The following is an 18,646-nucleotide window of genomic DNA, read 5'->3' on the forward strand; positions in this document are numbered from 1 at the left end:
CTCTCTTGGTCAGTATCCCGATGTCAACTCAGCAGATGCACAGCTGAACAGGCCACACTCTACCTTGTATAGATCCAGCACACCTCTGATCCCTTACCTGGTCAGCCTCCATCAGTTTCATATCACCCAGCCCACCAGCTTTATAAATGTTGTTCTCTTTTCCGAATCCCTCCATGTTGTTGCTCCATGATGACCTTCCCCAGTCGGTGCTCTTTGAACTTCTGAATGTGTCCTGCCAAATGTTCCCCAGTCTCCCTGTTCTTGGAATGCACCATTAGTTGCTGAGCCTTGGGCACAATTTTCTTCCTGAATCCATTCGATCAGCGACATCTCTACACACTTTTAAAAGCCTCCTTTGACTATTTAGCCAATTTATACATGTACCCTCCTGTTTTCTGTCTTCTAATTTCCTTTGTATGATAAGTATATGAAACAATCTATGAGCGTAATTTCATCTCAGGAGAAACTAGGTTAAGGGAATGAAGGAGAAAGTATTAGAGATTGGTGAAATTTTCTGCCATAGAAAGTAGTTGAAGCCAAAATATTGAGTGTTTTCAATAAGGAATTCGATACAGTTTTTAGGGCTAAATCGATCAAAGGGTATGGGATGGAAGTGGCAACAGGGAACTGCGTTAGATGATCAGCCATGATCCTATTGAATGGCGAAGCAGATTAGATGAGCTGGATGACCTACTTCAGTTGCTATTTTCTATGTTTCCATTTTCCATGTTACACTGAATGGGTGAGGTAAATACAGTGGGAAGGGGCTTGGGAAGAGTAGAAAAACCAGTATAGATCAGCTGGTTCAAATGGCCTGTTACTATGCTGTAAAATCCTATTATTTTAGAATTAAATGTTGTCAATTTAAGCAAACACTTCCCACAATGTAACTGAATTTGGGGTAAGGTTTTGAGGCTGCCTCACTGATGGCAGGTCAGTTTGTACATGCATTCTGTGTGCATTCTTACATTGCTCCTGAAAGGTTTAATCTAAGTATCCAACTATGACAAAGACATGCCAGTTGGATGAGTTTCCCTCTCGAGCAGCTGTTGCCCAGGGAACTATTCACTGAGCATCAATCAGATCAAAACAATTTTAAATATTGTCTGAATAAATCAAATTCACCTAGCAGTCTGCAATGATGTTTCATGTCTCAAGTCGTTAATGTGAGGGAATGATTGGCTATTTTAGGTTGTCATGAAGTTAACATGAAGAATCTATGCTAAATTTGACATGTGATGTTAATGGTCCACTTGATCTAATTGTGTGTGTAACTGCAGTTATTGTATCATCTTCACCCAGTGTTAGAAAAATTGATTGTTAAATAAGATAAGCTCTTAATGAAGGAAAGATGAAGAAAGCATAATTTCAGGCTGTTTCCAAAGTTATATTACAGTAAATAAAAAGCTGCATTATAGATTTTAATCCATTAGAACTGAAACATATCAAATATTGTACACAGTGTAAGAACAGTAACCATGAGAAGACCAGTCCTTCTCATCCATTTGCCTTCATTGCTCTTAATGTTTGCAGAATCCAGCAGAACACAGAAGAGAGAACATGTTTTATTTTCTACATTCACAAACTAAACAATATTGATGGCATCCTTGAGTAAAGGTCAAAGCTTGAAAAGATGGTCCAGGAAGTCTTTTGAATAAATTGCTGATATTGAATTTCCTAAGAATGAAATGATGATTTCTCCCACTTACTCCCCATGGAGCGTCTGATCTGAGGCTGTCCCTGAACCTGCACAAATAGCTACATTTGTGGGTGGAATGATGTCAAAGAACTCGAAAGGATTTTCTGGGAAATGTTTCAGTGCAACAATTAATATTTTTTAGTTTTTGTATTTTCCTCATGATTTAAACATCTTTTCTGGAAAAGAAAAATATTCACATTAGTGCCAATATAAACAATATTTATGCTTATCACACATGCATCCATCTAGTTACTTATCCATTAACTTATCTAGATCACTGCATTCATTAAATTTATTGATCAATGAATTTGTCATCCGTTATGACCTGCATGCTCAATGTATTTGTTTACCTCTACAGTGATGACGCCCATTCTTTCCCAACTCACCGGTAGAGACGTTCTTCTTATGAAGAGCTCAAAGGAAATTAACACGTTGTACATTTCACAAATCCTTTGGAAGATTATTTAAACAAAAAGACTTGGATTCATGCAACACCTTTCACATTCCCAATGTGCTTTACAGCCAATGAAGTGGGGGATGGCACTCTTCAGAAGGTCAGTATGGACTCGATGGGCTGAATGGCCTGCCACCACAACATGGGGATTCTATGATTCTAGGTATTTGGAAGTGTAGCCCACTTCTGTAATGTCGGTAACATGCTATCTAAATTGCACACTGCAATTTCCCATGTACAGCGACATGATAACTGACTAGATAATCTGTTTTATGATGCTGATTGATGGATAAATATTAATGTGAACACCAGGATTAACTCCCTTACTGCAAAATAATACCATCCAACTCCATTAAAGTATCATCCAAAGTCAGCACCTTCAATATTGCAGCATTTCCTCTATTTCGTTATAGTCTCAGCCTTGATTCTTATTTTGTGTGAAAGTCTGTAATGAGATTTGAACCTACAACTTTCAGTAAATAGGTCCTGTAAATAATATTCTTATCCCTGACAGAACTTAGAACTGACATTTGTGAATGAGTTAGATTCATGGAGTGATTTTTGTATTAACAAGTTTTGAGGAGATTTGTAGCTGAGGTTGAGGTTCTGGATGTAAGTTTGCTCACTGAGCTGGAAGGTTTGTTTTCAGATGTTTCGTCACCGTACTAGGTTACATTATCAGTGAGCATCCGGTGAAGCACTGGTGGTATGGCCCGCTTTTTATTTATGGGTTTAGGTTTCCTTGGGTTAGTGACATCATTTCCTGAGGTGATGTCATTTACTGTTTTGATGTCATTTACTGTTCTTTTTCTTAGAGGGTGATAAATGGGATCCAAATCAATGTGTTTGTTGATAGAGTTCCAGTTGGAATGCCTACTTCTAGGAATTCTCGTGCGTGTCTCTGTTTGGCTAGTCCTAGGAGGGATGTGTTGTCCCAGTGGAAGTGGTGTCCTTCCTCATCTGTATGTAAAGATACTAGTGAGAATGAGTCATGTCTTTTTGTGGCTAGTTGATGTTCATGTATCCTGGTGGCTAGTCTTCTGCCTGTTTGCCCAATGATTTTTGTGTGTCAAATTTTCCGATCTGACCATTATCTATTCGCCAGCTATGTAACAGACTCAGAACAGAGATGCATATCTTCTGTTATTGTTGAGTAGTTGGCACAGAAAGAATCAAGGCTACAAGGTACTGTCACCAGAACCTGTCTTTATAACCTGCTCTGTTCTTTCAAAATTCACTCCGGAAATAATTTGTACAGTTTCATAGTTTTATTGCCCTTGGGTTAAGGTGAGAAAAGAAATACAATAAGGTTGGATAGACAGGCAGGAAACTAGCTACCAGGATACACAAACACCAACTAGCCACCAAAAGACAAGACCAGCTATCACTAGTATCCTTCCACACAGACAAAGAAGGATTTCCCTGGGACAACACATCCACCCCAGGATAGACTAAACAGAGACACACAAAAGAATTTCTAGAAGCCTGGCATTCAAACCAGAACTCCATCAGTAAGCACATCGATTTAGACCCCATTTACCAACCTCTCAGAAAAAGAACCGAAAGTGATATCACCCACCTTAACTGACCAAGAAACATAAATAGAAAGTGGAATATAACACCAGTGCTTCACCAGGGGCTCGCTGATGATGTTACCTAGTATGATGACGAAACATCTGAGAATAAACCTACTATTTCAGTGAGCAAAGTTACAACCTGAACCTCAAACTGAGGTACAAATCTTCAAAACTCACAAACAATAAGGTTTTGTCTTCTCACTTAGAAACATGGAAACAGAAAAATAGAGGTCTGTCACTCAGCCCTTCAAACCTACTATGTCATTCAGTATGATCACCTAACTCAATACTCGTTCCTGCTCTGATTTTGTTTTTCTCTCCAAAGATGCTGCCTGACCTGCTGAATATTTCCATAATTTCCTGGTTTTGTTTCACCTTTCCAACACCCACAGTATTTTCTTTTTGCTTGAAGGTTTGCACTACTGATTGCTGATGGCACCCCCTACTGGGAAGTGCTTGTGTGGCTGTTGGTTCTGGGTGAGAGCTGGCTTGGTCTCCCCTGTTGAGTAGCTCTTAGGTGACAGTCTCACATATAAAGACGAGGGCGAGGAGATTGTATCTGTGCAATTGTGCCTCAGTGGCAGATGGGCATCTTCAGAAGACAAGTGAAAACAGGAATAAAAGCAGTTTTTGAAGAAATGTTTACTCTGTTTATCACTCCATGGATGCTGCTGGACCTGCTGAATTTCTCCAGCATTTTCTATTTGTTTCAGGTAACAACTGGCGGTACATGAAAAATAACATGAGTTCAGCTGATCATAGACCTTCCACTTCTTGTGAAATTTCATTGGAGTCAATTTTCACCTGACATATACGAAAATAAATTTTTAAAGTATGCAGTAGAACAATTTTCATGAATAATCACAGGCCCACTACCTTTAATTTTCTGCCCATTGATTTTAATGGTTGCAAAATTCTCGGCTGTGGTAATGCTTCATGTAAGAATCTCTTTAAAAATCTAATAACTTCAAATATGGGTTCCCACTGCACCGATAGAAAAAATCATTTAACTCTGTTCCAGCTTTTGATAAAAAGAAAGGCAGATACAGAGTATGTCGGACTGTAAGTCTGGGATGCTGCCCCAGTCAGAATGCAGGCAGAATACATGGCTGATGGAGAGATCAGAGTTGAGCAGGACTGCACTCAGATGTGGGATTGATTCAACATCCAATTTGTTACACTCAGTTCGGCATCCAGTTAATTGTGCTGCTGGAGTGGGCAGTGGTTGAAGGTTCAGATGGCACCTGCACAGGTATCCACTCCCTGGAGACCAGCAGCATCACTCTGCCCATCTGAGAAGAGGCTCTTGAATTTGAACTACTGTTACCTACTCCCCACCTGCAGCACCTCGTTTCCTTGGAGTGACAAGATATCACCCTACACCGTTCCTCAGTCGCCTTTGACATTCCGTCCATTACCCTCAATCCTTTCTACTTCTGTGATCCTCAAACCACCCACCAGCATTTTTAGCCAACTGTCTGTGAACATACAGCTGCCCTTCTGTCGCTGTCGAACTGTCACTCTCACACACATGCATATGCACACACATATAGCATACACACACACATCTACATGCACAAACACACAAACAAGCATATTCTCATACATATACACATATATACATGTACACACTTACACACACACACTAATCACACACACACATCATTGTTGATCCTGCCATGACTTTTCACCCTTGAAAAGTAATCAAAGTCCATAGAAAATAGAAGGGGAGTAAGACATTCAGACCTGATCTATATAGTATCATCGCTGATCCAAAGTTCTTCAGATCCACTTTCCTACATTTTTCCCATAATCCCTGATCCTCCTTCTGACCAAGAACCCATCTAGTTCAGCCTAAAATATACAAAAGGACACTGCTCCCACAGCTCTCTGTGGCAAGGAATTCCACAGACTCACAACCATGAGAGAAGAAATTCCTCCTCATCTCAGCCTTAAATTGGTGCCCTTTGTTTTGAGATAATGCTCTCTGGTCCTACATTCTCCGGTCCTATCAGCATTTACCCTGTCAAGCCCCTAAATGTTCCTAAATGTCTCAATGAGATCACCTCTCATTCTTCTAAACTTCAGTGAGCAGAATCCCAACCTGCTTAGCCTTTGCTCATAAGACAATCCCTTCATACCTGTGACCATCCTGGTGAACCTTCTCCGAAATGCCTCCAGAGAAATGATATCTTTCCCTAAATAAGGAGATCAAACTGCTCACAGTTCTCCAGATGTGGGTCTCACCAGCACTTTGTACACTTGCAGTAAGACCTCCCTATGCTTATATTCCAACCCTGATCAGCAATTAAATCTTTGTTTAGACACCCCAACCTCACCTCAATTTCCTTTGTACTCCCTGTATCACGGCCTGTCACAGTGATATTCAGCTTCCTCCCTCTGTCCCCCCATGGTCTTCCTGAGGTCACAACCCAATCTCCCTCCTCGAACAGCCATGCCCTTAACTTTCATAGGAAGTGGTTGAGACCATAGCATTGAATGTCATCAAGAAGGATTTGGATATGTGGATGAATATGGGAACAGAGGAACAGAGTACAGTGTTGAATGATTGGCCACGTTCATATTGATTTGTGGAGCAGACTCAAAGGGTTGAATGGGCTACTCCTGTTTCTATTTTCTATGTTTCTTATTTTCTATCAGCTCTTTGCCCAACTGCCATAACCTCTCAGACTTGTCCCGCCACCCCCAGTTCAGCAAAGTTGCCCTACAAGCAAAACAGTCGAAAATCAGCAGGAGGACTACCACATTTGCTGCAGGCCCATCATTTTCCTGTTCTGAGTCTGACAGTTCATACAATGCCCATTACATCACAAAGGCAGTGTTTAATCTGGTGACTGCGTGTTTGTATGAGAATGCAAGACACTCTAATGCATTAAAAATACGTTCCCATTGCATGCTGGCAGGAACCACCATCTCCCTTTAATCCATTAGCCGTTTACTTCCCGACTTTTATCCCACTGTCAGGAAGCTGACATTTATCCTCCTGTACGATCAAGTGACCCAATCTGTCTCATTTCCCTTTCCCTGGAGTTTCACTAGATTCTGCCTGATATTGCATTAAGTTGTGGTCACTGAAATATCACAGAAACCATTCAAACCAAGGAGATGACACAGAGAAGGAACTTTCCATTCAAACTTATGAGGAGACAGAAGAAATTGAATTGTTCGCCTCGAAGCAAGTTAATTAATTGAGGATCTTCTTGAAATATAAAATCTATTCAACAGTATAAATATTTTAGTTCTGGAAAACCACTTCAAGAAAAGTAAAGACACATGGGATTAGAAACCCCACATAATGTCAGCAGCAGATCAGTGGAATCCCTGGAGCCGTAGTGTCATGGTCATTTCTGCTGAAGCTACATAAAGAGAATGCAATTACACCTACACATCTTCCAGATGTGGAGTAATGTGACTCAGTTTAAACTGTTCAAATGATCATTTACAACATACGTCAGGAAGACCTGCTTTGTATAAAGAGTGGTCAGCCCTTGGAAGTGGTTTTTGGGTATGGTCTTGGAACAAAATATCTTGGATTGCTTCAGTCAAGAGGCAAAAATGAACGTTTTGGTATTCTCGCAATTGATTTTCAAAAATCCCCATTTAGGATACGGTCATCTATATTAGGACTAGGATTTATTACCCATCCCTCGTCACCCTATAGAAGAGATGAAGGGTCTTCTTGAAGTGCTGAGGTGTATGTGTGAATGCATGTCTAAAGTGCTATTGGGTAAAGATCCAGCAATGATGAAGGAACAGCAAAGTGTTCCAATCAGATGCCACATGGCTTATAGGAAACGTGGAGGTGAGAGTGTTCACCTTCTGTCCTTGATCTTTAGGTCGTAGGGGTTCTGGGATTCGGAAATGTTTATGAAGGAGCAAAGAGGAGTCAGATGGATCAAGTTCCCATCTGGGTTTATCTTGTAAAATATACCCCAGCTCAGAATATGCCTTGTGCTAAACATCCAAGAACTGGAACTCAAACTGCATCATGTCAGGCATATAAATAGAACCAATGCCAGGTTCCAAACTTGAACAGACAAGACAGCTTTAAAGAATAAAGTTAATGTTCTCCCAAAGGGGCTTCCATACAATAATGAGATGAACAATAGTGGTATTAATCATGGGCTAAACTGAATTATAGTACATGAATAAGTTAATAGCCTATTGATCTTTGTCAATGATAAATTCACGATAGAAGTCATACCAGCACATATACTCCAGATTTCATATAAACATAATATCATAAGAAACAGCTACTTAGGTTTGCTCTACTATTCAATACATTACAACTAATCTTTTACTCCCATGCTACCAACCAGTTTAGGGATCCTACAGTATGGAAACAGGCCTTTTGGCCCAACAAGTACACACCGACCATCCGAAGAGTAAATCACCCAGATCCATTCCCCAACACTTACCCCTGACTAAGGGCAATTCAGCATGGCCAATTCACCTGACCTGCACATCTTTGGACTGTGGGAGGAAGCCGGAGCATCTGGAGGAAACCCACGCAGACACGGGGAGAATCTCACTGGGACCTCTTTGCATTAGGGGTGTCACGGTGGCTCAGTTGTTAGCACTGCTGCCTCACAGCGCCAGGGACCCGGGTTCAATTCCAGCCTCAGGCGACTGTCTGTGTGGAGTTTGCACATTCACCCCGTGTCTGCTCCGGTTTCCTCCGGGTGCTCCGGTTTCCTCCCACAGTCCAAAGATATGTCCATGTCCATGTTAAATTGTCCGTAGTGTTGGGTGCGTTAGTCAGAGGGAAATGTAGGGAAATGAGTCTGGGTGAATTACTCTTCAGAGGGTCGGTGTGGACTTGTTGGGCTGAAGGGCCTGTTTCCACACTGTAGGGAACCTAATGTCCAACTCCACACAGACTCAATGTGGGAATCGAGCGTGGGTCCGTGGCGCTGTGAGGCAGCAGTACTGAGCACTCAGCCACTGTGCCACCCTTTATTCAAATGTAATATCCATATTCAAGAAAAGGGGGAGAGAGAAAGTTGAAAGGTATAGGATGGTTAGCCTCATACTTGTCATTGAGAAATGCTGGACATAGACTTAAGATATTTGGAAAACCAGTTAGGGGAATAAAATATGTTTTGTTTTTGCGCAGAGAGTTATGGTCTAGAATGCAGTGGATGGTGGAAACAGACTCAATCGTAGCTTTCAGAGACAATTGAATATATACCTAAAAATGCAATTATTTCCCCATGACAGGAAAAGTACAGGGGAAAGTTATGAATTGGTAAATCTATGAGAGAGCTGGTATAGGTAGGATGGGATAAATGGCCTTTTGTTGTGCTTTATGATTCTATAATAATTGACATCGTTTATTCACGTATGCAGACACATTATATATTATATACAATATATTATTGTACATAATAAATATGTGAGATGTTAGCTGATTTCAGATAATAACGCTCATAATGAGTTGCTGATCACTGCTCTTTAAGAATCATAGGATATGCTGCACAAGGTCCACTTGTTCTCCACCGCATCAATTCTGTTGTACTACTATCTTGCATTGAGTCATTCCAGACGACTCCAATGGCTAATGATGTGTGTTGTTAGCAAGATGCACTGGAGATCAAAACTAGAGACCATAAATGGAAAACATTAACCAGGAACTCATATGGGGAATTCAGGAGAAAATTCATTATCCAAAGATTTGTAAAAATGTGGAACTTGCTACTCTAAGGAATAGCTGTGAGAATTCATGCAGAGATACATTATTATCTAGCTCATTCCAAATACATTCACTCCCATTCACTCAGGAGCCCCACTCCCAGATTTTTGTGAAGCTGCTGCTGCAAAAACAGAAAAATAAATTGCTGGTATTTTAAAACTAACTTTAACTAGCATCTACTAACTTAACATTTGAAGAAAATGAATCAGAAATGGATACATAAATACCATCCACAGATGTGCAGATGAGGTGGATTGGCTATGCTAAATTGCCTATGGTATCCAGGGATGCGCAGGCTAGGTGGATTAGCCATGGGAAATGTAAGGTTACCATGATAGGTAGGGAGGTGGGTCTGGGTGGGATGGCTCTTTAGAGGGTTGGTGTGGACTCGATGGGCCAAGTGGCCAGCTTCCACTCTGTAAGGATTCTATGATTCTACATCAGTTAGGTTCTAAGTGAGGAAAGCACGTTAACATTTACCAGGCAACGTTTTGAGTTAAGAACACAGAGAATGCTGGAGAAACTCAACAGGTCTGGCAGCATCTGTGGAAAGAAAAACAGAATTAGTATTCTGAACTTGGTATGATTTCTTTTGAATTAAAAGTGTTGGAAATGTTTTCAATACTTTTGATGGAAGTGGAGGAGTGGGAAATGGAACTGATGAAGAGGCTCAGTACAAAGTCAAAGAGGTTTGTATGATAGTGAAAGAGAAAAAAAGAGATATAAAATGGATCTAAATTAAAGTGTGAAAGAGAGGCAATGAGTCCTTTGTACTGTGAGCAAAATAAACAAGACTTGAACAGGAAAAGGCTTTGGGATGGGAGAGAGGAACAGAAAATGTAAGAAATATGGAGAACAGGCATCATGCAGTCCGGCTCTCAAGTTGTGGAATTCAATATTGAGAACTCCTAGCAGGGAAGTACCTAATCAGAAAAGGAAGTGTTGTTCCTCAAGCTTGCGATGTGCGTAACTGGAACATCACAGCAAGCCCAGGTCAGAAATGTCAGCCTGAAAGCAAGGCGGTACTTTGAAATGGCAAGTAACTGGAAAGTCGGGCTCATTTTGAGTTGAGTTTCTATTTTGGCAATGTTCTCTCTGCTTTATTCTCACCGAATTAAATGAAAATAGAGCCTTATTTTTACAATGTCAAAATATCAAACTATCTCAAATTATTTTTATAAAAAGAAATTCATTAGTTTTTGAAGAGAACTATTTCCCAGATGTGTGTTAAGCCCTCAGGGTGGAATAGTACAATAAGAATTTGTTAGTATTGATGGAGTTCCCTCAAAATGTGTCACAGTGTACAGAAGGATCCCATGGGTATCTTATCATACTGTCACACCAGGTGAGAAGGTGGAAATTGGCTTACCTGTTTTAAATTCCCTCTTGTTCAGTTGCAAAATATACTTGAATTCTTTTTAGCAAAAAGCTATCACTTCCATGAAAGCACTGTATAAGTCAAAGTAAACAGCTGAATATGAAGTTCTTCCTGAGTGAAAGAAAAAGCAAGTTTCTTACTTACCAACTCCAACAAAAATAATAAAATGCCACATCAAATACACTGCAGGCAATCTTTCATGTACAATACTTATCAGGAATGTGCAAATTGAAACAGCAGATGCCAGTTTGTTCATGTTGACTCTGCGACTGGTTTCAACGTCTTCACATAAAATGGTGGTTTTATTTTAGATTATATTCCACGTTGGTTTCCTCAACTTGCCCCAGTCTATTGTCAGCTTATCACTGCCACTATTTAAGGTAATAATTAGCCTTTACTAAAAATTCTTCCAGTTCATATCAGTCTCAAGTACAGTAGACTCCCATTCCTGCGGGGGATACTTTCCAAGACCTACCGTGGGAGTTCGAAACCACAGATAGGTATGAACTCATTCATTAAATGCGAAATATACCTTCCCGGCAGCCTCCTGGTCCCTGGTTCTGGAACATTCCCTATAATATGTTCAGGCCACGGTAAACTGAAGGTAACTGAAACTGTGGTAACCAGACCCAAGGATACGGGGCGTTGCTCTGTAATAAATCAGATGATAGCCATTGATTATTGATAGTTCACTTTTACCACTATTATGACAACTCCCATTAAGAAGATTGAATACAAGTGATATTCCTTCCTGTTTGTGAACATCCTATTACAAATGAACATATGAATATATCAGTTAGGAACAGAAATAGGCCATTTAACCCCACAAGCCAGCCATTAAGTAAGATAATGGCTGATCTCTTAGTGTTTCAAATTCAAATTCAAATTTCAAATTCCACATTCTTATCCACTCCCAAAATCCTCTGATTCCCTTCCGCCACTAAAATCTATCCACCTCTACTTTTTAAAAAATCCTTTTGAGGCGGAATATTCCAAAGTTGTACAACCAGCTGAGAGAAAAGAATTCTTCTTAACTCTGTCCTAGAAAGGTAACCGCTTTATTTTCCTCAACTCAATCCTCAATTCCTCTCATAATAAGGGATAGCATTCCATTAGAATCAAAAAGTGTGGCACAAGAAAAGCTCAGCAGGTCTGGCAGCATTCAAGAGCAGGAGAATCGACATTTTGGGCATAAGCCCTTCATCAGGAATGTCTCTCATCATCCCATTAGCCTTTGTCATTGTTTGCTGGACCTGCATACTAACTTTTTGTGACTTGTGCAATAGAAGACCTCGATCCCCTGTGGTTTTTCTCCATTTGGGTAATACTCTGTTTTTAATTTTCGTGCCAAAAGTCAGCAATTTCACATTTTTCCACATTGTACATTAACTGCCAGATTTTTGCCCACTCACTCAACTTATCTATGAGGATCTGGACTCTCTTTAAGCCCTCTTCCCAACTACTTAGTTTTGTGTCATTTGCAAATTTAACCACCACAGCTTCGCTTCCCTCATCCAAGACATTGATAAAAATTCACAAAAGCAGAGGCACCAAAACAGACCCCTGTGGAATTTCATTCATCACATTCTGCCAATCAAAGAAATACCTATTTATGCAGATTCCCTGTGTATTATCAGCCAGTCAATCCTCTATCCATGCTAAGACATTATCCCCCCAACATATCCTTCTATATTTGCAATAAATTGTATATGAAACTTTGTTAAATGCCTGCTGGAAATCCAAGTAAAATATATCAATACATTCCCCCTTATTAATTGATTCTAACATCTTCCCTATGACAGATGTAATATGCAATGGCCTATAGTTTCTTGTTTTCTGCCCCTTTTCTTATTGAATAGAGTGATTGTATTCACTAGTCTAATGCAACTGTTTCAGGATCTAATATATTTTGGAAATTTTAGACCAAACTATCTACTGCCTAACTAGCCACCTCTTCTAAGACTCCAGGATGAAGTCGGACAGGATCCTAAGACTTGTCAGCCCACAGATTCATTGGTTTACACTGTATCACTATCTAATTTCACCAAGTTGTTTTCTTCTTTCTACTGATTTACAGCTATTATTGGGATGTTTTTGCATTCCTTATTGTGAAGCCAGAAGCATGGTGGCTCAGTGGTTAGCACTGTTGCCTCACAGCCCCAGGGACCTGGGTTCGATCCCATCCTCAGGTGACTGTGTGGAGTTTGCACATTCTCCCTGTGTCTGTGTGGGTTTCCTCCCACAATCCAAAGGTGTACATGTCAGGTGAATTGGCCAAGTTAAATTGCCCATCATGTGCAGATTAGGCGCATTAGTCAGGGGTCAATGTAGAGGAATGGGTCTGGGGTGTTACTCTTCAAAGGGTTGGTGTGGATTTGTTGGGCTGAAGGGCCTATTTCCCCACTGTAGGGAATCTAATCAAGCAAAGTAATTCATCATTTACTTATTATCTACTGTTATATCTCCATTCTCACTCTCTAACGGCAACGTTAACTTTATTTATACTTTTTTAGGTATCTGTAGAAACCTGTTCTTCATTTTTACTAGCATCCTCTCATACTCTAATATCTTCCCTCTGATTAATCCTTAAATAATTATCTGCTCTTTTTTAAATTTGGACCAATTATCAGTCACTCACCTTTGCATAGTTATCTGTTTTTTCTTTAGGTTTGATGTTTTCCTTACCTTCATTAGTCAACAATGGTTGATGGGTCCTCCTTTGGGATTGTTGTTTTATTTGCAAAGATATATTTTTTGAGAATATCTTTCAATATTCCTTTAATATCTGCCACTGTTTCATTATTGATCCATCTCCTGGCCTAGTTTCTCAATTACCTTCATCTAGCTCAGTTTTCACTTCCAGAAATTTGCCGTTTTTATGGTTAAAATATTAATCTTAGACCACTCTTCTCCCTTTCAAACTGGATACAAAACTCAATCATTATTGTGATAATTGCAACCTAGATGTTTATTTACTTAGCGATTATTAATTAATGTTGTCTCATTCCATTGCACCAAATTTAACATAACCTGCTCTCTGTTTGACTCTAGAATATACAGCTGTAAGGATGATGACAAGTGTATTCTATTGAATCCTCAGCCAGGTTACAATTGCCAGTTTGATTTTTCCAGTTCATATGTAGATTAACATTAACCATATATTGCCATCCCTTTATCACAAATACCTAATATTTCTTCTTGTATACTTTCTTCTACATTACTGTTATTATTAGGGACCTAATTACTCCCACTGATGGCTTCTTCCCCCTACTATCCCTCAGCTCTACCCAAACCAGTTCTATATCCTGACTTCATGAACCAAGTTCATCTTCAACTATTGCACTAATGTTATCTTTGATTAACAATGCAACCCCTCCACCCTTACACTGCTTCCTTATCTAATTTGGGAAAGCAGCAAAAGTATTCTGCATTCATTCTCTTTATACCAATTTGGTTCAAAATGGGCATTGGGACTAGTATCTGGAGTTGTTCTCTGGGCAATATTGTCCTTCTGAGTTTTAACCTTTCCTTGATCATTTCCAGAATCCATATCGTGAATTCAGGCATTTTTAATGTTTGATTTCAAAGAGGTTCCTAGGTGGTAATCAGAGATTTGCCTCCTATTTGGAGTGTGTACTTGCATCCTTTAACTCACTCCCAATTAACTTTATGTCAACCTGTCTTGACTGATTAAGGATTGAGACCTGGTTTTGTTCCTTGGATCCCCAGTGGGCAACTCTCAGTTTTGCTCACTGGCATGTTCATATTGGTCTCTAATAACGGTGCCTATAGTTGGATATGTCTCTTTTCTCTTTGTTTTGAAATGAGTTTCCCCCAACCAGGATTGCTACTGCCACCATGTGGCTGCTCAGCTCCTGCTATACTCCACTGCAGCTCTTCCACTAACTGAGGCTTCATGTCCACTATTTCCAGCAGTCTGAGAACTCCATCAGTCCACTTCACTTTACCATGAGGGTATCTGTTTACAAAATCTCTGCCTCAGACCTGCCATCTTTAGTTACCTACACTGGGCCTCTTTTACGGCTATTGGACCAGCTCCAGCCCTCTCAACTCCTGCACTGAACACTTTTTGCTACTGCTGGGCAGTCATCAGCAGTGTTTAATTCATGTGAACGTAGATGAACCACTCCAACCCTTATGGGGTTTGATGGTGATATCTTGATGCTCACCCGATTAGAGGGAGCATTGAGTTTCTGAACTCCTTTAGGAGAATTACCTCAGAAAGATTTTCATAGGTGACCTCAATTTTAAGTGCCATTGTCACCAATCAAAAGCGAACTGCTTAATCCATTCAAATTCTACATATGTCTGGCTAGACTTGAAAATAGAGGTTTTTTTACCTGTACACTTCTGGCACTGACTAGTATGCACTTCAGCTGTCTCATAGTTAGTGGCACTCTCCTCAGGCAGTCAGGATAAACTTTGTGAGATTTCCCTGTCAGCCTGCTCCATTATAATTGTATTCACTGTTGGACTGGGCAATTTAACTGTTATGATAAATTTTCACAGCTGTAAAAGAATGTATCCACTTCTTATTCAGCAAGACTGGATTTAAGAGGTGAGATGAGAGTGACCGTCCTTGACATCAAGGATGTATTTAATTGAATTTGTCATCAAGGAGCTTTGATGAAGCCATCAAGGCAAAACTAGACTCAATGGAAATTAGGGGAGAAAATCTCTGTTGGTTAGAATCATACCTGGCACAGAGGAAGATGGTTGTGCTTGCTGGAGGTCAGACAGATCTGCCTGTACTGCTCGTAAACAAAGCTTTTCACTGTACATGTGACAATAAATCGATCAATCAATCATCTCAGCTTCAGGACATCTCTGCAGTAGATCCTCAGCCAAGTGTCCAAACACAATCATCTTCAGTTGCTTCATGAATGACCTTCCCTCCATCAGAAGTGGGGATGTTTGCTGACAATTGCACAATGTTCAGCATAAAATTCATGACTCCTTTGAGGCTGAAGCAGGCCAATCCCAAATGTAACAAGAACTGGACAATATCCATGTTTGGGCTGGCAAGTGTCAATAACTTTTGCACCACACAGTGCCAGGCAATGACTGTATCAAACAACAAAGAATCTAACCACCACTCCTTGCCATTCAATAACATTACCATTGCTGAATCCCCCACTATCACCATTCTGAGGGTATTATTTTAAATTTTAATTTATCTGCTTCACTATTCTGAGTTTTCATTTCCAGACATTTCATAAGAACATAAAAACTAGGAACAGGAGTAGGCCATCTGGCCCTTTGAGCCAGCCCTGCCATTCAATAAAATTATGATTGATCTTTTCGTGACATCAGCTCCACTTACCTGCCCTCTCACTGTAATTCTTAATTCCTTCATTGTTCAAAGAAAATCTATCTTAGCTTTAAAAGCACTTCCTGAATTAGCATCAACTACTTCACTGGGCAGGGATTTCCATACATTCACAACCCTCTGGGTGAAGAAGTTCTTTCTCAACCCATTTTCGCTACTTAATTTATACTTCCTGTTCATCTGACTTTTGGGTGTAGTTCCATCTTGAAATGTTTGGCTACCCTTTTTAATTCTTCCAAAGGAAGCACCTTAATTTTTCAAAAGTTATTTTGTACTGCTTTATGAAAACATTATCATCAAATGCAGACGTCTTTTAATATTAGAGACTCAAGATGCAGATTTTTAAGCAGTTTTTGAGAAACAAATTAATTTAGTCCCCTCCAATTCTGTTGAGCGCCTGTGGCAATGTATCGGCTAAGTTCCCAAACTTGTTATACCAGGTGAGGAGGGGTGTGTCAGAATCCTATTTTTAACCCCGTCTTAGTTGGTTTCAACAAATACTGTAGTACTAGTCAAAATTAATAATCAATTGCACCATTTTCTTGAGTAAAAGAAAGAGACATTTTATTATTTATCAACCCAATGAAAAATAATAAAACATGATATCAAGCATGCAAACACGGATATTACTTTTAAAAAGGTGAGAATGTGAAATACAGAAGAAAAGAATAAAAACAGGTTAGAATTATTTAGAGACCATGTGGTTTTAAGTTTCACCCTAAGACCCCAGTTGTTTAATTGTTGACTTGAATGCCTAGCAGTTGGAAAATCTGTAGATATCTTTGGGTGAATAGTTATTAGCCAAGTTCACTGCTTCACTGGTAGTATTTTTGAGATAATGAGGAGGAAACAGGGAGAGAGACCCTTCCAGTTCTTGCTGTTACTAACCCATATTTCTTTCCCTTTCTTATTCAAAAAAATTCAGCTACTGAAGTGTAATTTCTTTGTTTATTCCTATGTCTAGCTTCATTGTTTTCTTACAAGCTGGATAACCTGCAGGCAGCCAATGATACCTAATATGTTCGACTTATCAGATACATACAAACTGAAACAGAAGATGACAATTTCTTGATGCTGCATCAGTGATTAGTTTAAATATCTTCAGATAAAATGATAATTTCAGATCAAGCCATTTAATTTATTCAATATTGCTTTCCTGAACTTATCTCAATTTGTGATCAGATGATCACTGCAGCCATTTTACGTTAGTATTTTAAAATCTTGATAACTCCATTAAGAGTCTCAAGTGTCAAAATCAGACAATTGATGTTGAATATCCATAGTTCACATTTTGCCACTGTTGTGACAATTTTTAGGAAGTCCTTTGGACTATTGTTTTCAGAGAATTTCTGGAATTTTGCAAGACACTGGTGGAGTGTATTAATATTTGTAGCTGTATCCCACATAGAAAGTATTGAAATCCTCTGATTTGCAAAATGAATATTCTCTCGTCACCTCCCTCTGCATTTTCATGCAGGCAGCAAAGAGACTATTCATTGTCAATGTTTTTCTCAAAATAGATGTGTCTTTTGAATACCATCAGTTCTATTTAAAATCAAATTGTAAAACCTCTGTTTGATAAATAGAATGACTGGGTGGCAGAGTAGTTTACTTCAGGAATCTGGTCTCAACTCTACTCAAAATGATTTGATATTGTCTCTTCAGCTGTCTGCTAATTGTGAGATTTCTATATGAAATGAATTTGGACTTTTTCAACTCAGCTCCTTGGTTGGCAAACCCCTTCAGCACCTCATTTATACTGTGCAAGGGGGAGTCGTATCTGAGGCTTAGGTCTGAGTGTATGGGTGACGAGTCTTCACTTGCACTTAAATATCGGTGTGGTTCTGCTAACCTTATTCTGGCTTGATGGACTCTTTCAAAAAGAAGACATGGTGCAACCAAAGGAATAGGCCATATTATTTCAGTAAAGAGGATATGAGTCTGCAAAATAAATGCAGGAGCGCTGAAATTTAGCAAGAAAAGACTTTCCAAAGATGATTTCACACCCAAATATCAAAACCTATTTTCCCTTTGCAGAGGGTGACTCACTCGCTGTTTGACTCCAGTCTTTCTGTAATTGACTGTGCCACACCTGGCCTGGGATCATTTGGCGTTGGCAACAGGTGTCTGATATTACAACATATCTGATATTCAGCAATGACATATTTTCTCCTCTCAAAGAGTACCTTTCAATTTTTGCTCTCTTTCTGTTGTCCATCAATTTTTCATGCAGGCTATGTGTGTTATATATATGCCCCTTGGAGTACATGATTGTGCGCAATATCTGATTCCTGCTATTCTTTCTGACCATGTGCTTGAGGCTGGACTCTCCACTGAGAAGGTATGATTGCTACTAATTTCTATAATCTAGGTTATCAGGAATGTGAGCAGTTTCATTGTCTATTTTAACTGACCCTGTATAATGGCTCTAAAGATTAAGTTCTCAAGTCTGTAAATTACAGATAATCCGTCCCT

At 39.6% G+C, this 18,646-nt stretch overlaps 1 long non-coding RNA gene across 2 annotated transcripts; it reads right to left on the reverse strand.

Annotated features, from left to right (window-relative positions):
- Positions 1 to 1,405: 1,405 nt before the first annotated feature.
- On the reverse strand, positions 1,406 to 16,285 carry LOC122540396 (uncharacterized). 2 transcript variants are annotated; one of them, XR_015753522.1, is made up of 5 exons: positions 16,166 to 16,285; positions 11,354 to 11,471; positions 10,813 to 10,932; positions 9,924 to 9,986; positions 1,406 to 1,875 (listed from the first exon to the last, which is right to left on the reverse strand). It is a non-coding gene; the product is annotated as an uncharacterized LOC122540396 (long non-coding RNA). The 2 variants fall into 2 exon arrangements; XR_015753523.1 differs by lacking the exon at positions 9,924 to 9,986.
- Between the last annotated feature and the right edge of the window lie 2,361 nt (positions 16,286 to 18,646).

The sequence above is a fragment of the Chiloscyllium plagiosum genome, unplaced genomic scaffold (assembly GCF_037043375.1).
Source record: "Chiloscyllium plagiosum isolate Xiang-an unplaced genomic scaffold, Cpla_swu_hap1 HiC_scaffold_37, whole genome shotgun sequence".
Lineage (NCBI taxonomy): Eukaryota > Metazoa > Chordata > Chondrichthyes > Orectolobiformes > Hemiscylliidae > Chiloscyllium > Chiloscyllium plagiosum.